We start from the raw sequence: 19,864 nt of genomic DNA, 5'->3' as shown, positions 1-19,864 counted from the left end.
AAGTGAGGCTGGTCCCAAAGCATACCCATCCAACCCAACATCACTCCCTTCCTGCCCTTTTGTGGTCGGTTTCTAAAGAGCACAGGCAGAGAACGCCTACAAAATAGTTAAGTAATTACACAAATCATACTATGAAAAGAATGATGGCAATACTACTGAAATAGAATCACAGGCTGGTGGACAGCTATCCCACCACCATGTAATGGCTTAAAGTATTTGCTCATAGGTGTTATATGAAAGTCGAAATACAGCAGAGAGAAAGGCAGTCTAGGTGTGTCCACCAGATTATTTAAAAAGACAATGGAGGTTGAGACCCAAGCATTACCATCTACTTGTTACACTAGTTGATACTATTTCATTTAATCTGCAGGAGAGTTAGACAAACATGTAACATCAAAAGGAAGTTATCAATTAAAATTTTCACTGCAATTCTTCTTTGGTAATGAACAGGATAAAAACACAGAAACTAAAAATATCATATAACTAGATGTCATGCTATAAGTCTTATAGGTAAAAATTTTAAAGGGTGTCACAGCATAAATTATATATAATCAACACTCATTCTACAGTGTTTTAAGTTGAGGCTTAGCAATAGCAAATATTTTCCTAAGAGGTAACACCAGATTACTCCACTTCAGCATTTGTTTTCTTCATCTATCTCTCTATTTAATTGCCTATCTACCTTTTCCTTTGCACATCATAAGGGAAATCCTTCAAAACGCAAATGCATGACCAGATATATACCACAGAGAAAATCTGAGCAAATGTACCTATAGTTTAGACCAGTTTTAGAGTCAAACTGTAATTCTCACACAGCAACTGATAAAGAAACTCATCAGGGAGACACGAAAGGAGAAGAAATCTTAATGTCTTCTTGAAAGTTTTCATTATTTTTTAAGTGAATTTACAACTGGAAATATAAAAAGATAAATAGAAAATTGGACTTTGAATTTGCCTAATGAACACTTATATGGATTTAAATAAAACCCTAGTATACATGTCTACTCTCTCCACCATTAATGAAAGTAACTATAACTGGTGGCATAGTCTTCTTTACCCAAATAGTTTTGACTGAATTGGCTGACAAAACTGAAGTTCAGGTATGTTAATCCATCAGGGCCCTTTTATAATCACTTATTACAGCAACAAAGAAAAAAATATGCATCTTTGAACATACAGACACTTTTCCTAATACTCTTTTGGGTTCCAACTAAACAAATCCCACATCAATATATAATGCTAATACTTCTCCAGGGTAATATAGTATCTCCCCTTTCCCTAAACTCAGCTCAAATATTTGTATTAACAATACCACAGGTAGTTTATAAGCAGTTAACTGCTTGCCTAGTAAATATGAGGGAAGCAGTGGAAGCACACATCACCTTACTGGTCATACAACATAATAAATTATAAGACTTTACTTGTCTAAATAGTCTTTTGCCTTAGAAACAGAGTCAAGACTAACTTTTTTTCTTCGAAAGTTTTTGAAGAAAACTAAAATAATAAAGAATGTAATAAAGGGCACCTAGCTAGCTCAGCTGGTAGAATATGCTACTTTTGATCTTGGGGTCATGAGTTCAAGCCCCACACTGGGTATAGGGCTTACTTAAAAAAAAAATAGCAATTAGGGGCACCTGGGTGGCTCAGTGGGTTAAAGCCTCTGTCTTCGGCTCAGGTCGTGGTTCCAGGGTCCTGGGATCGAGCCCCACATCGGGCTTTCTGCTCAGCAGGGAGCCTGCTTCCCCCTCTCTCTCTGCCTGCCTCTCTGCCTACTTGTGATCTCTGTCTCTGTCAAATAGAGAAATAAAATCTTAAAAAAAAAAAATAGCAATTAGTTCTTTCACTGAAATGAACTTCCCAGGGATGCCTGGGTGGCACAGTCCATTAAGCGTCTCACTCTTGGTTTCAGCTCAAGTCATGATATCAGGGTCATGAGATTGAACCCTACATTGGGCCCTGAGCTCAGCATGGAATCTGCTTGAGAATCTTTCCCCTTTCTTTCCCTCCTCTTTGCTCCTCCCCATGCTCACGCTCCCACATTCTCTAAAATAAATAAAATCTTAAATTTTTAATTAAAAAAAAATGTATCCTCCCAAAAACTAGGAAAAAAATTGCCTAGTCTTGATTAGATTAGAAATAACAAATAAAATTCTAAGGAATTCAATGTGTTCCTAAATCATTCACCCAAAAGTAGCCCAGTGCATTCCAAATCACACAATACTCTTATCTAAAATTCAGGTTGTTGCTTGTGTTACAGCCTTTCAGTAAATACTGTTTTTCCCTGGTGAATTTAAAAAGTTCATCCATTTGTCACACACATTCTAAATTGTCATTTATCAATTTAGTTATAACCAAAATTTAAAAGGCCAAAGAAAATTCTCAGTGAAAATATAAGATGATTTTACAAAACTTTATTAATTAGTATAAACTGCTACTGACCTGATTATCTCAAATACCTGAATTGGAGTGCCTGGGTGGCTCAGTTAAGCAACTGCCTTCAACTCTGGTCATGATCCTAGAGTCCTGGGATCGAACCCCGTACCGCCCTATCTGCTTAGCCGGGGGCCTGCTTCTCCCTCTCTCTCTGCCTGCAGCTCTGCCTACTTGTTCTCTTTCGGTCAAATAAATAAAATCTTTAAAAAAAAAATCTAAAATAACCTTGAGTATTCTCAACATCTTCCTGAAAAGAGGTATATAAGCAAACTGTTCTAAATGGAATCACATTTCCTGAGTAACTTAAATTACTATTCCAGAGATGCTCAAACTTCACTCTGATTAATTTTCAATTAGCAAAGGCCCTGAACATTTGATCTCTGAAGCTCTTCTCTTTCCACCACTATTCACAGTTCCCCACAGCTCAATCCCTATTATGCATACGCAGTCACCAAATAGTCAGTACCTCTATGTTTCAAATGGCATATTGTATAATGGTATATGTCTTTTTGTCAAGCAAAAATTAATGGGCTTTAACAATTTGTGTAAAGCTTTATTTCTATGTCTTATAATTATACTGTTATAATTACACTGTTTTACATGCTGCCTTACTAACAGAATTAAGGACTCGGGCTTTGTGGATCCTTCTCCTTTTGATACTCTCCACCAAACCAGGAAGTGGGAGAGCAATTTCGCTCTGCCGGCACGCCTAAGAGGAGATTAAAATAGAGCTCTGGTGAGGCAAATGCTCCACACAGTAAACAAGTAAGAGGCTGTCTGTGTATACTGCATTGCTATTCACCCTATGCAGACTCCTTCCCTGACAGAGAGTTGTACATCCCCCACCTGCTGGACTCATGCATTGCCATGTGACTTGCTTCGGCCAGTGAAATCTAAGTGACATGTGTCACACCCAAGCAAAAACTTCATAAGCATGTGCTTTCCCCAGTTCTCTCCTCCCTCTGCCATAGCAACTAGTGAAATTTCAGATAAAAGCTGCTCGATCAATCTGAGTCACAGCATCAATATGACAGAGCAAGGCTGAAGATGAACCACAGGAGACACAGAGCGTGAACAAGAAACAAACCTTTTTAGTAGTCACGGAGATTTAGGGATCATTTGTTATTACCACCGCACAATCTACCTGACTGGCAGAGTGATCTCTAATGCCCTTTGGATCCCACATTTTGATCAATAAAATATTGAGCACATACTTCTACATGTATTTTTATAAATTACATACATTACTGTATATTATGTATTCATAACATGCCTTACCCCCCACACCAAAATGTAAAAAGAATGAGATTAAAACTATATGAGCTGAATTATTTATTTCCTTCCCACACTCCCAAATGATCATCTTAAGCACACAACTTTGGAATCACTAGTCTATTACAATGGCCTCTAGAGTAAAGATATAAATAAGGCTTCCCAGAGATTTTATTCATAAACTTCACATCAACAATATTCAAATGTTTATAAATATTTGGCCAGAAGTTTTCTATTTGCATCCACATAGCTTTCTCTCTCTCAGACCCTGGTCCTTAAACAAGGATGTAAATCAGATTTGCAGTGGAGCTTTCCAAAATTAGATTCCTGGTGCCTCCTAATCTCAGAATGAAGCCCAGGTGTGTATTTTTCTTAAAGACCCATCAGTGATTCTGATGTATATTACCAGTCTAAAGAATAAGTCCCAGAGAAACAATGTTTGTTTGTTTTTTTAAACCTTCATTTGTAAGTAATCTCTATAACCAACATGGGGCTCAAACTCACATACCTGAGATCAAAAGTCAGTCACATGCTCTACCAGTCAACTGAGCCAGTGAGGCATTCTTTTTTTAGAAAAGAATCATCTTTTTCTAAAATAAATCTATCACATCCTGGAAATACCACTACCAGTTCTAAACTTTGGGTTTTTTTATGTAGAATTCTTTCTAAAAACACTGAGAACTTACGTACACCAAACACCATTTCCAAGATGGGATCCAGCTACAAACAAGCAAAACAGAACAAAACTGCTCTCATGAAGCTTACATTTTAATGAAATAGACAATACACAATAAACAAGAAACTATCAGGCAGCCATTTATGATGAAAATAAAACAAAAGACACGCTGTGAATGGGCGGATTTATACTTTCAGTTGCATGGCCAATCAGTCTCTCTGAAGAAATGGCATTTTAAATGGAAACATAACTGAAAACAAGTCAACCATGCAAAACCTGTGGCAAGAGCATCTCAACCAGAGGAAGGAGCTAGTGCAAAGGTCCTCATAGGTTCTTTTTCCAGGGAGGAAAAGGACTGGCAGGTTGCAATAACAGAAAGAAGGTCAATGGAGAGCAGTGACAGGCAGGATGGTGTGAGAGGTGCTGAGAGGCAGAAAGAGCCCTCGGACCAGGGTGAGATAGACTTTATACTAAGAATTGGTCATTAAACAGACATGTTAAGTACAGGAAAATCAAGATCTGATTTACACTGTAATTTTTTTAAGACCATTTTTGTGCTGAACAGAGAAGGAATGGTAAAATGGACCAGAGAGGAAGAAAGGGAACTAAGGGAAAAGATGATGATGGCCCAAACTAGAGAAGCACTGGTAGAAAAAACAAGTGGACAGATTTGGAATATATTTTGTAGTAACATAGATGGACAGATTATAGATGAAGAGGATAAAGAAAAAGACTCCTAGGTTTAGGTTTTAGCCACTAGGCAGATGGTGATGCCATTTATTAACTGTTTTTCTTGATCCTCATTATCCACTGTTATTTATATGTTACTTCGATACATATTTGTCCTCTGTGTCTTGTTGCAAGTCATCTCAAATCCTTTGTGGAAAGGGGCATGACATCAATACATGTAAATAAATTATTTAAAGTATTAAAAATGAAACACACCTGCACAAGCAGGTAAAAAGACATGTTAACAATTCCAACAATATTAATACAATTATTAATAAAGATTGGTTAATATATCCAGTGTACAGGGGCACCTGGGTGGCTCAGTGGGTTAAGCCTCTGCCTTTGGCTCAGGTCATGATCTCTGAGTCTTGGGATTGAGTCCCTCATCGGGCTCTCTGCTCAGCAGGGAGCCTGCTTCCCCTTCTCTCTTTCTGCCTGCCTCTCCCCCTACTTGAGATCTCTGTCAAATAAATAAATAAAATATTTTTTTAAAAAATCCAGTGTACAATGAAACAATTAAGAATCATTTCTTTTACAATGAAATAAAAAGTGTGTGGATAAAACAAGTAGCGAAGGCAAACATCCTGGTTTTTAATATTGCTATCATGCTTTCCTTTTTTTTTTTTTTTTTTTTTTTTTTTTTAAATTTGAGAGAAAGGGACAGAGGGCACAAGCTGGGGGGAAGAGCCGAAAGAGAGAGAGAAGAAAACTCCCCACTAAGCAGGGAGCCTGATTTGGGGCTTGATCCCAGGAACCTGAGATCATGACCAGGCTTAACCAACTGAGCCACCCAGGTGCCCAGTATTGCTATCACTATTTCTAGTCAATATTGTTCTACATTGGTAGTAAGTATTAAAATCTATAAAGGGCACTTTGTTTCTCAAATGCACAGTGACCTATTAATTAACCTTACTGTGGGGTTTAAAAATGGCTGCAAATTCTTTGACATTCCCATTAAGCTCTAAGCATTAAGAACTGAGATCTGTTCGTCCTCCCTTTGATCTGGGCTGGACTATGACTGCTTTGACTAAAAATATGGCATGAGTGATGCCATGACAGTCCCATGCCTGATCTTTGAGAGGACTGATAGCTTCTGCCTTGCTCTCTTGAACTCCTGGGTCACCAAAGAAGTCTAATCTCCTGCCTTCAGGATCACATGAAGAGATCCCAGCAGAGTCCAGCCTTCTAGAAGTCCTCACCTCAATACTGAGTGAGCATGTGAGTAAAGCTGCCTTGGACATCCCTACAACCAAACTAGCTGCCAACCAAATAACCCCAAATGATATCATGTGGGCAGAAAAACTGCCCTGTGGAGTACCCAGTATGAATCCCTATCCCTCAAAATTGTGAAATATTATAAACTGGTTATTGTTTTAGATTTAGATTTTGGTTTTGATTTTAAGTTTTGCTATTAGGTTTTAGAATTGTTACTTTAGATTTGGGGGGAGTTGTTACATAGTAATAAATAAACAGAAAATAAAATAACCAAAAACCTAAAATAAAAGCTTAAAACATGTTTTCTATTTATAATCCAATTCCTTTTTACTTTTTTTTGTATTTTATTATGTTTTAGCAGTCTCTACACCCAATGTGGGCTTGAACTTACAACCCTGAGATCAAGTCGCATGTTCTTCCAACTGAGCCAACCAGGCACCCCTACAATCCAATTCTTAAAACATACTTTCTGCATTTAAATGTATAAAAGAGAGCCATATAATAAGGGGAAAAAATGAAAAATAAATTGTTAATAATCAGTAAGTTTTTAGGAAACAGAGAAAACAGTAAATAAAAGGAAATAATTATCACTGTGTTGCTGTATTAATTTACCAAATTGATAGCATGCTATGTTATGTCACTTAAAAATTCTTTGTCATTTATAATCATTCAAAACATTCAGTTAGAAAGCAAACAATAATTTAATACTCTGAGATTCTAATTAGTATGTTGATATCTCAGTAATTCTGCCAAACTGATCAATGTAAAAATCAATCCTCTGGTTACTTTATTACTGCCTTTTTTTAAAAATAGCATAGGCACATTTTAATATACTAAAATTTATACTAGAGAGAAAGGATTAACTCCTTATACTTATGCTCATTTCTTCTCTTCTACAGGAAAACCTTTCTCCCTTCCTGCCCCCCCGCCCCGCAAAACTGGGTGATGTATACACGAATTCTTCAGTCTCCTAAGTAAATCAAAACAGCAGTAATTCCTGAGCTGGACACAATAGGACCAGAAACTTACAATCTGCCAGGATACATTCCACCCCATCCCACCACATCACACAAATATTTTTTCAGCATCTTCTATGAGCCAGGCATAAACTCAAGAGATAACACAAACAAAAGATGCTACCTTATACATTAACTGTATTACCTAACCATAGCAAAACTTAGAAAAGTTGACTCTACTAACTAATCTGAAAGAAGCAGTCAACCACAAGAGGAAAGAGCCTGGTTTCCGGCATGCAATGAAAGAGTGAACGGTCCGTAAGGGCTTAAGTGTCCCCCAAGCCTGATGCCTAGCCCTGCTTACAGAAGTTAGACATGGGCAGAATGAAAGGAAGCACACTCACTAAAGTGGAAGAGAGCCAACAAGGTGATCCATCCCTGGAACCTAATTTCAGAATCCACCTCAAACTGTCTGCTCAAACAACTATAGGTAAACTGAGTTGCAAGTCACCAGTGGCACTGCTAGGGCATTGGCTTTGGCTGAAGCTTACAGAACAGCACTACACAGGGTAGCCAGGCACCTTTTTTTTTTTTTTTTTTTTTTTTTTTTCAGATTTATTTATTTGAGAGAGACGGAAAGCATGTGCCCACAGTGGTGAAGGGCAGAGGGAGAGGAAGAGAATCCAAACAGACTCCACGCTGAGTGCAGAACCTGATCTCACTGACCTGAGATCAGACCTGAGCCAAAACTAAGAGTTGGAACCAATCGCACCAACCAGACACCCCAGCCAGGCAGCAACTACGGCATTAAGATTTATTGAGAACAGCTTGATGCCCCTAAAAGGCAGGAAACCTAGGAAGCCACATAAGGGCACAGAAGATAGAAAGAGTCACCTTCAATTAACCAATCTCAATTAATCAGTCAATTTCTATCTCTCTCATACACACACACACACACACACACTCCAGTCCTGAACTGGGAAATAGGACTCAGGGGCCAACTTATAGGCTGAGTCATTTCCAGGCTGATATGGCCTAGAAAAATGGCAATAACATAGCAAAATACAAAAAACAATGTATAAAAAAGATACTGTTTAATTGTTGATACTGAACATTGAAACAGCAATATTAAGAAAATTTATTTAAAAACTCTGCTCTAGGGGTGCCTGGGTGGCCGTCATTAAGCGTCTGCCTTCAGCTCAGGTCATGATCCCAGGGTTGTGGGATCAAGCCCCGCGCATCAGGCTCTCTGCTCAGCGGGAAGCCTGCTTCCCCCTTTCCTATTCCCCCTGCTTGTGTTCCCTCTCTCGCTGTGTCTCTGTCAAATAAGTAAATAAAATCTTTAAAAAAAAAATGTTTTGCTCTATTGCTGAGACCTAATATATAAATACTCTACAAAAGACAATAATTTAAGTATAAAAATATGGAACCTTAGAGAAATAAGGCACAGTGAATAAGTCAATTAGAAAAAAGTATATGCATTATTCTATTCCAATCAGGAGGCTAAAAGCCTGGTAGACACCTGGAGTCAAAACTGAAACAAGTTATACCAAAACTATCAAAGAATCTTTTGTTCATTTATTTTCATTTATGTCTTCTCATCCTTACTCTCAGTGGGTACCCCAAAAATAGACCCCTCTAGAGATCTATCAGAGATCCTATAGAGTTATTCTCATTTGATTAAGCTCTATCCACCTCATTCATTTGTATAGTCCCTCTGCTGAACACATTCCAAAATATTTCTACTTTGTCCGATAGTAACCAACCCCCATATGCTCAACCCCTTTCTAAATGCTCCCCTATCTCTGCCACCTCCTGACAACAGAGCTCTATTGTAAATGGACATAAACTCATTCCCCCCTTTTCCCTCTATTGTGGCCAAGTACCTCCCCCCTACAGATGACTGCTCTCCACCATGAACTGCCCCAAATTCATCCAGCCCTTCTGGCACCTCACTATAGTGACCAATCATCCCAGTTTTCCCAGGACTTCAGGGTTTCTCGAAGCCCCAGTCTTTCAGTGTTAAACCTAGGACAGACATTCTCCAAACCCAAACTTTGCCAACATTGTAAAATCCACATTCTTGCCACTGCCCTGACTGACAGATAAATCCATATCCCTCAACACCAGTCTCACAGTCTTTGGAACATTCTGCCCACTCACACTCTATCTTGGCCGCTCACTCTCAAGATCAGAGCCCAGGGGCGCCTGGTTGGCTCAGTGGGTTAAAGCCTCTGCCTTTGGCTCAGGTCATGATCTCAGGGTCCTGGGATCAAGCCCCACATAGGGCTCTTTACTCAGCAGGGAGCCTTCTTCCTCCTCTCTCTCTCTCTGCCTGCCTCTCTGCCTACTTGTAATCTCTGTCAAGTTAATAAATAAAATCTTAAAAAAAAAAAAAAAAAAAGATCAGAGCCCAATTCACAACTACCCCCACCCCCGGCAACACACATATACTCCCCCCAACCATACCTCCTCACCTTCCCTGCTCACCTCCTCCACATCACCACTACACAGGCTTCTTGGATCAACAAAGTCTCTACCCCGCCTCTGCCTTTAACTTTTCCTGGTTTTAATTTTCGTCCCCAAAAATATTTCATCCTCCAATTCCATTACTCTACATGCACTCCCTATAGCACACCATGGCTTTTATCTCCATCTCTTTACACTTTATTTCCCATATCTGAAATACCCTTCCATATCCTCTGTTACTACTAGAAAATGTCTATATAGCTAACATATTATCTCTACAAAGTCTCCCCAGATTTTCTCAGTAGCAGCTACTTCCTCTTCTGTGCTTGAACATGTGGTATTATACTACTTATGTACTGTACTATAAGGATTTATATATGTTATCTCCTCTGCTATACAAACATAAACACAAAAAATTGTTATACTTTTTATTAAGCATATTGTTATACTTATTGTTGTTAGCTCTCATCACAATACCTGGTAAAGTGTTTACAAACTGGAATATATAAACTATGGAGGGTGACAATATTCAACTGAAAAAACAAAGAAAAAGAAGAAAAGGTAAATACTCTGAAAAATATAATGGAACTCTAGAAGACTAAAAATTTATAATCAGAGCATACAATAATTCATCAAATAAATAATAGTTATGCAGCTATTCTACCTTTTAAGGTTTTGTTTATCTATCTGACAGAGAGAGAGAAAAAGAGAGAAAGCACAAGTGCACAAAAGCAGGGGGAACAGCAGGCAGAGGGAGATGAACCAGCAGGCTTCACTGAGCAGAGAACAGACATGGGGGTCAATCCCATGACCCCGGGATCATGACCTGAGCAAAAGGCAGCTGCCCAACCAACTGAGCCATCCAAGTACCCCTTAACCTTTCTTTTTTTTTAAGATTTTATTTATTTATTTGACAGAGAGAGCGAGAGAGCACAAGCATACAGAGCTCGCAAGAGAGAAGTAGGCTCCCACTGAGCACAGAGCCCAATGCGAGGCTCAATCCCAGGACCCGGGGATCATGACCCAAGCCAAAGGCAGTCACTTAACCAACTGAGTCACCCAGATGCCCACGTCCCTTAATCTTAACCCACTGAGCCACCCAGGCGCCCACGTCCCTTAGTCTTTTAAAAAAATTAAAACTCATCCAAGTCAGTATTCTGTCTAGACAGAGACTGCAAAGAATAGGGTGATGGGGTAGGGGGGCAAAGCTTGCCGCATCTCCAACATAACAGCAGTAGATGCAGGCTCTTGGGTTCCAGACCTAGCCATCAGGCAGTTTCTAATTAAGTTATTTAGATCATTTTCTAGTGAAAATAATGAAAAATGGTGGATAAACCATTTTTTAAAATTAGTTTACAAGGGGTGCTGAGGTGGCTCAGTCAGTTAAGCATCTGACTCTTCATTTCAGATCAGGTCATTTCAAGATTCAGATCTTGAGGCGGTGAGATCAAGCACTGAGTTGGACTTCATGCTCAGTGCAGAGTCTGCCAGAAATTCTCTCTCTTCCTCAGTCCCTTGCCCCACGTACCCACATGTGAGGTCTCCCTCAAATAAATAAAAGTAAATAACAAATAAAACAAAAATTAGTTTGCAAGAACTAAAAAACTGACAAGACAAGAGGAACTGCCCCTTTCTGAGGGAAATCTAAACCCAGGAGAACCAAAGCCAGTTTTGCCATGAAGACATCAGCCAATGGCATCCACTTGTACTTCAGATCCTCAGCCTCAAGGTTAAAGTGACAAAAGATAAGGATAAGAGCCTGCCTAATGTTGGATCCTACAGAAGACCTTCCCTACATTAAACTGGGACCCCAAAGGATGACATCCTCAAGGAACCAATGAACTAAAATTGGCCCTCCATCTCTCCCCAACCACAGGAGAATGAAAAGCAGGCAGTTTCAGCACTGAACAAGTCAGGGAAAGAAAAAAGTAGGAAAAACAAAGTCTTTCAGAAGGTTAGCCACTCCAGGTACACATCCACAGTTTTGATGAGCCAGGAAGCCACATCCTAAATATAATTTTTAAAAAGTCCCTGGGGCGCCTGGGTGGCTCAGTGGGGTAAGCCTCTGCCTTCAGCTCAGGTCATAGTCTCAGGGTCCTGGGATCGAGCCCCGCATCGGGCTCTCTGCTCAGCTGGGAGCCCGCTTCCCTCTCTCTCTCCATCTACCTCTTTGTCTACTTGTGATCTCTCTCTCTGTGTCAGATAAATAAATAAATAAATAGATAGATAAAATCTTTTTTTAAAAAAATCTTTGACAGGAAAAAGCCCCAGAAGCCTGGCAGAAGCCAACAGAGTCTCTCTCAGAGGAGAGCACACTCATTCTGGGAAACCCCTAAAAGAAACTCTATGAGGGCAATAATCAGTTAAAGATAACCAGGCACACAAAGAAACAAAATAGCAGGAGTGAAAAACAAGCACAAACAGCAAGAACAGACCACACAAATTTTAAATCTTAGAATTATCAGACACAGATTAAAAAGCAATCTACATTTATGACAACAGCTTTTAAACTGACTGCAAATATATATATATATTTAACGGATTTTTTCTTTAAAGATTTATTTGAGACAGAGAAAGAGCAAGCACACAGGGATTGGAGGAGGAGAGGGAGAGAAAGAGTGAATCTCAAACAAACTCCCCACTCAGTGGAAAGCCCAGCATAGGGCTCAATCTCATGACCCAGAGTTCATGACCTGAGCCAAAACCAAGAACCAGACACTTAACCAACTGCACCACCCAAGTGCCCCTAACATGGCATATCTTTAAAGGAACCAAACAGAACTTCTAGAATTACAATAACTAAAATTTAAATCCTAATAGCAGCAGGACTGACAAAATGGAATTGAGAAATAAAATGGGAAATGGTTCAAGAGAAATAATCTATAATTCAAAAGATAAAGAATAAAAAAGAAAATGCAGATTTTAGAATGAGATGTGAATGACTAAGAAGATCTAAAATACATTTGATTAGAATCCCAGGCAGAGAAGAAAGAATTGGGACAAGAGCACCAATCCACAGATTCAATAAACCTAGTGAAACTTGAGAAAATAAAAAGAATCCCACTATTCAACAAACAGAACATTTAAATCAAGCAGAAGTGAATCAAAATATCTTAAAGGGAGACCACAAGCAAGATGGCTACCTTTTGTGTTTGGGGTTTTGGGGGTTTTTTTGTTTTTGTTTTTTTAACTTTAAAGATCAGATTTTCTTTTTTTTATTTTTTTTTAAATTTTTTTAAAGATTTTATTTATTTGCCAGAGAGAGAGAGAGAGCGCGCCCAGGCAAGCAGAGTGGCAGCAGAGGCAGAGGGAGAGGCAGGCTCCCCGCCAAGCAAGGAGCCCGATGTGGGACTCAATCCCAGGATGCCGGGATCATGACCTGAGCCGAAGGCAGCCGCCTAACCAACTGAGCCATCCAGGCGTCCCAGATTTTCTTTTTTTTAGAAAACAAACAAAAAACCCCACAACTCAAAGAACAGGATTTTACATCTCAAGACAACTCCCAGGTAGTAAGACTACAGTTTACAAATCATTTTCATATAAGATATTTTGTACAAGTTTTACATATATTAAGAAGTAGGAAATAATCACCATTTCTGTTTTAACAGGGGAGGGGGTGGAGACAGGAGAGGGGAGTGGGAAAAAACAGCTTTTTTGGACACAACTATTTGGAAGGAGTATACCTGAAGAAGGCAAACCCTACCTTTTCATCCTCTACAGCGAAGAATTTAAAAAAAAAAAAAACTTTCAGCCTTGGGTATCTCTCTGAAAGCCACTTCCTGGCTACTGGCCAATCCAAACCAATTATTTAAAGTTACTTCACATGATTTTTATGTCTACTAGGTAAGTCACTCAGTATGCCCACTGTTGCAGCACTCATAAACCAACATGTCTGCAGGCCCAAGCAGGGTCTAACCTAGGACTGATGGGAGAAGGGCTTGTAACCAAGAGACTAAGGTGTCATTTCTCTGCAGGTACCAATGACACCCATAAGAATACAGTCTACTAGGCTAACAGTACAAAAGTGCACATAAAAACACACAAGTTTTGCTAATGTGCTTCAAGAGAAACAAGGACCTTGTTAAACAGTTCTCCCCATTATCATTTGTTCTCTCTCAAGGGACATTAAAACAAACCAACCAACCCACAAATTGGTGGAGGCCATATTATAAATCCAAACACTGGTGTGGGATTTCAGTGGAGAGAAGGAAACGTGTAAAAACAAAAGCCCCAAAACATGGCTGTAAGAACAGCTCACAATTTACCTGTCCCTATTTATCAACACTCTCTCACTACCTAAGACCATTAATTCCAGAGTTTTCTGACATATAAAAGTATAAAAGGGGTCAAAGAAGTAGAATAGGAATGAACCAAAGGAGTAAGAGTCAAAAGACATACGAAAAGGCCAAGATCTCCCAGAGAAAAGCAGTGAATTCTCATTTGCTTATGCTCCCTGGGGCTGATAAACAATGCCTAGATCAGGTATGTGATTTAAATAGAAACTGCTTTTTGGGGAGGTAATAGCAAGGAGAAGCATAAGGAACATAAGACCAGGAAAAGAGTCTAATAAAGCTTCAAGATCTCAACAATTCAAAATTTCAGAACTTTCAGAAGGGATACTATTTAACAAAGGACAAAACTCTTTCTTCTAAAATAGACTCAGGAATTCCCATGACACCTAAGTACTTCCTGCTCCAGTGTTCACCATTGGTCATACCATTTCCCCCTACCACTCATGCAAAATAATTTGCCACCTCCCTACAGCTTCTTTTCAAACCACGATTCTCCCACTTATTTTGGTGACCAAACACTCTTGTTCAATAGATGCACTCCCCACTACCCCCTAAGGGGTAAAAATTAAGGAATCCCCCAGGCTGGTCCCAGGAACTCCTAATTAAATAAAAAAAGGGGCAGGCAGCCTCCTGGAGATTTATTAAAAAAAAAAAAAAAAAAAAAAAAAAAAACAACTTCAGAAACTAAACCTACCTTTCCAAGGATGGAAAATGTATTCAGATGTTTAAGAATTCATATATGCCACAAGAGGACAAAAAAAAATTAAAAGGTAGAAATCTTACACTCTTCCTTAAAGCCTGCCCTACTGCCCAACCAGATTCCAGACACTGCATCACCATCATGCCATTTTACTAAATGGAGCCCCCCACCCACACTAATCACACCTGCAACTGCATGTCATAAAAATGCACAACTTTTCCATAAAAAGCTATACATCTCTTTCTCTCAGGCTATATTGGCAATTCTCCAGTTAGTTCAATATTTTAAAGGCTGAGTAGTATGCAAAACAATTTCATTCCATTTCCCTTTTTTGGGTGTTTTTTGTTGTTGTTGTTGTTTTCCAAAGAAAGGTGGGTTTTATTGTCTTGTCTGGATAGAGGTTTGATTTGCTCTTGAATACTCCAGGGTGAAGAGACTTGGAGAAAGCACAAGATGCAGAGGTCTATTTGGTATAATCTTCCTCGTTCTCATCTTCACCCCCAATGGAGATAGCAGCATACTTCCTTACAGAACTGAACTTGGAAGATGGATTTTCTTCAGGTTTCTTTGTTTGGCTCAGGTGATTCTTTTTTTTTGATCCTTTTCTGCCAACTTTCTTATCTGATGCCTTCAAGTGGTCTTTGTTCCCTCCACCTCCTGGACAGCAGCTGGAGCTCCCACTTTAGCCCTTTAGGACACTTACCCCATCTACTTCATTTTCATCTTTCCTTACTGTTCCTTCCTTAAATGGTTGAGCCAGAACCACTTCCCCCCCACCACCACCACTTGTGGGGATTGGTGCTGTGTGTCTGAGCTCTGAGACAGAGCAGGAGGATTAGGCCTTCCAAACACCCAAGCACTGTCCTTCGGTAAAGTGGCTTTAGAGGCTGTTGAGGTTTGGGAGGCTTATAAGTTGGAGAGGGACACTCTTCTTCCTTATTGAGTGTTTCATTTTCTAGAGACTTCCTCTCTCTCCCCTGCATTTCTGCCAGCTGTAGCTGAGGTCCCAGTCTGTGATGGCTCACTTCCTGTCCAGGATTATTCTGTTCCTGAATTTCTTCACTTCACGAGCTTGAGTGTTTACCCCGAGGCCATTGTTCCTGTTCTGGCTCATCCAGAAGGCCCTTCACTTTCTTCCACTCCTCCTGTAGCCACTCTTCTATTTCTCAATCTTTAGCAGCTGTGTTGACAGAGCTTCCCCCTCCAAAGACAGAGGTTGCTCCGATAGACTGGTGCTAGCATAGGAATCATCTTCCTTAGGAGTACTGCAAGGCTTTAGATTCAGTTTGCCTTTTTTTAGAGGGAGGGGAAAGTGGAGGAGGACCTCTATCATTATGCCTGTAGTTATCCTTAGAGTAATCCTCTCTGGAGCGCCATGAGCGATCATCTCATCTGTCATACCCATCTTCATAGCTGTCCCCACCTCCTCTGTAGTCGTCATCCATACGGTACCCCACTACCAAATGGTCTTCTGTCACCGTCTATTCTGGAATCATAGTCTCTGTCACAACCTCTGCTCCTTCAGTCCTCATAGAGATCCCAGCCCCCAAACAGATCCATGGTATCTCAGTGTGGGATATCACGACAGGAGGGTGAGGGTGACTATCTTATACTCAGAGAGGCTACAGCTAGACGATCAGCTGACTTCTCAACAGCAAAAATGGAAGCCAGAAGACAGAAGAATTATATATATTAAACATGTGAGGGGCGCCTGGGTGGCTCAGTGGGTTAAAGCCTCTGCCTTCGGCTCAGGTCATGATCCCAGGGTCCTGGGATCGAGCCCTGAATCAGGCTCTCTGCTCAGCGGGGAGCCTGCTTCCTCCCCCAACCCAGCCTGCCTCTCTGTCTACTTGTGATTTCTCTGCCAAATAAATAAATAAATAATTTTTTTTTAATGTGAAAAGAAAGTACCTACCTTAAAATCTTTAAAGAAAAAGAAAAGGCTGTCTGGCTAAGTCAGTAGAGCAAGCAACTCTTTATCTCAGAGTTATAAGGTTGTAAGTTGGAGCCCCACACTGGGTGTAACAATTACTTAAAAATAAAATCTTGAAAGAAAGAACCTGACAACCTAAAATTCTACATCCAGCAAAAATACCTTTCAGTAAAGAATGCAATCTCCTTTCTTGCTTTTTGGTTTTTGTGACAATGCTTAAAAGGTAAAAGAAGTATAGAAATAAAAACCTTAAAGAACTGTACTTCACCTCAAACTAATGCAACATAAGAGCTGGACATTTATGGAAAGATGAACATTTAATGATGTTCTGTATGTCTCCCTGATACACACAAAACTTTTTTTATTAATTGGTTATTTATATAATTGTGTCATGATTACCCAACAGATAAGAAGACCCAAGGGTCAGGTACCATTTATCTGCTTTGTTGGATATCCTTCCTACACATAGTCATAATCACTCTATGCCCAATTTTGGAAATATTTACTGACTGCTGAGACAGTCAACATTTCAAGACAGAGCTCCTATGATCATATTTCATTTCACCCAAACATATTTGGAATTTTATTTCCGTAGTTTAACATAAAATCAGATTAACAATTCTTCTGATTTTACATTATCAAATATTTTGGAGCAAAACTGGAATGAACAGTAAGTACACTTTCAGCTTTCAAACTACCACAACGTGAAGTTTTTTTCCCACTCCCCAGTTTCCCTATGAACTAAGTTAATCAAGTCTTCGAAATTTGCAACTGTTTCTTTAATTCCAAACTATTTATTTCAAGCACCCAGTTAATTGGCAGAATGCCTATTTCTTCACACAGCTTTCTATTACTGAGCTTCAAATTTTCTTCTTTATGACATTCCCTTATGTTATCTTCTGCAATAACCTTTTGGTGCACAATTAAAGGCCTCCCAAACCCAATCTTTGTTGAGGCTCCAACTGGCAAATGTCTTCCAAAAAAACAAAAGAAAGTAATTTTCCTTTTCCATTTTTACAATGTAGCCCAGTAGAAAACTGCTCAACTTAACTTGGCTCTAAGTTTTTAAACTATGTAGCACTTTGGACATTTTAAAGATGAATGGAAGAGAGGAAGCCAAACTCTAATTCATGAAAGATATGATGATAACTGAATCTTCCCAAATTAAGCAGCGAATAGCAGATTACAAAAATATGGCTTACTTAGCTGGGGAAGAAAGTCTGAAGCTTTCTCAAGAGTCAGTATGGACTCAGGGTATGTGGCTGCCTCAGTCAGAAGAGCATTCTACTCTTGATCTTGGGTTTGTGAGTTCAAGCCCCATGTTGGGTGTAGAGACTATTTAAATAAATAAATAAACTTTTTTTTTTTTAAAAGTCAGTATGAACCAATGATGCAGCTATGTTTATCCAAGCAAATGGAGAATGAAACGAGCAGAAAAAAATAAAGTCAGAAAAAGAATGTGATTTGTTACCATTTTCTCTTATAGGCCATAGGAAATCAAGTCTTATCATTAATTTTACATTTCCATCATACTATTTGAAATTCAAACAATGAGAATACTAGCTATTGTTTGTGCCTTGGATAAAGAGAAAGGAGGTATTTATTTCAGGAGATGTTTAAATATACAGGTTTGCAACTGAAAATATTAGAAAACAATTTTATGGCCTTGACAAAGGTTTCCTATCTGTTGACCCAGTTCAACATTTTCAGTTCCTCAGAAAATTATTCAAACTTTTGATGGTGTAGTTGGCACAATACCCCACCCACCAGAATATATCTGCTACCTCCTTTCTGCCTTATCTTTTAAGACTCAGTTCAAATACTGTCAGCTCAATGATGCCTTTCTAAATTAATCCAGTCTGTAGCAATATCCTGCTTACTTTTTCATAACTCTTAGAGACTATATCAAACTTTCTGGCATGTGATTATTTTGCCTTGTTCTCTGTTTCATGAAAAGTCTCTTTCTACTTTCTCAAACTAAAAACGTTACAAATCCTCCATAACGCAGAACATAATGCTGGATAAATATAAAGCATTATCAAACATTAAGTATAAAGTACTATGAAGGACACCAATAGCTCCAGATATTCTGTGTCATGTGTACTTGGGAGCAGAATTCTGGTAGTTAGGGACTGAGCTTAAAGATACATCTGCACAGCAAGCACACTTTCTATAAACCATGTGTTAATCTGGGTACCTCAGTAGGGAAGAGGCTGGTAGATTCAAGTCCCTCCAAGCCACTTCCTAACGATGACAGGGAGTAAGTGTTCCCAACATCTTATACATTTACCCTCCATTAAGGCAGAAAGAGCCTACTTAGCCATTTGTCTTACTTCAAAGTCCATCAAGAGCTCCCTTCCCTTGCCTATACTCCTTTCTCAATTTACAGTTCTATCTCAAATTCCATTCCTAAAACAGTCAAGCGTTTCAGCTGCACTTAAAATACGGATTCAAATACCGGAAGAAGCCATGATACCACCTAGAAGGGCTGGTGTTATTCAGGGACATCCAGTTCTGAGGGGAACACCAGATGTGAGGGGAAGCAGTGCTAGCTGCACTACTCAGAGGCCCCTTTGTACGTCATCAAGTCACAGCCCTCCTCCTACTCCTCTCCAGCAGAAACATGAAAAAAAGAGCTCATTTCTGCCTTGAAGAACAGATAATCATGTGAACCTCACCATAACAGCCCTCAATCTTATAATATTGTAATTATGTATTTTATCCATATTGTAGTGTAACAGCTTCTTCAAAAGCTAAACTCCTACCCCACCTAAATGTAGCCATTTTCATTCCATGTGCTCAAAATTGCAAAAAGAGAAAACACTGAATTCATCCATTCTAGAGCCATTATGTTGTTCTCTGTAATGATCCTGACATTGATCTCTTAAAATACCACTTGGTTCCTTATCTATATCTTCCCTGCTACTGTTAACTTCAAGTTACCAAAAAAGAAAAAAAGGCAAAATTATTACTTCTATTTTATAGAAATAAATAAAAGCAGCCTTGGGAAACGTATATGAGAATCATCTTGTTCACTTTGTTTCTTGCCTCCAGTAAGACCGTTACAACCCAAAAGTGATACAGCTTAAGGAATCCAGAAAGCTAAGCAGCAAATTCAAACCACTCCTCAAATGGCCATGTATGTACTACATTTATCCTTGACTCTCCCATTCCTTAAGCAAAGTGTTA

At 39.2% G+C, this 19,864-nt stretch overlaps 1 protein-coding gene and 1 pseudogene across 3 annotated transcripts in view; both read right to left on the bottom strand.

Annotated features, from left to right (window-relative positions):
• PRIM2 (DNA primase subunit 2) overlaps window positions 1–19,864 on the bottom strand; it is a 325,522-nt gene that overhangs the window by 270,388 nt on the left and 35,270 nt on the right. The window lies entirely within an intron of this gene.
• LOC131834138 (eukaryotic translation initiation factor 4B-like) lies at window positions 15,046–16,302 on the bottom strand (annotated as a pseudogene).

Source organism: Mustela lutreola, chromosome 6 (genome assembly GCF_030435805.1).
Source record: "Mustela lutreola isolate mMusLut2 chromosome 6, mMusLut2.pri, whole genome shotgun sequence".
Classification (NCBI taxonomy): Eukaryota; Metazoa; Chordata; class Mammalia; order Carnivora; family Mustelidae; genus Mustela; species Mustela lutreola.
The sequence above is the reverse complement of the archived record's forward strand: the minus strand, read 5'-3'. Positions and strand labels throughout refer to the sequence as shown.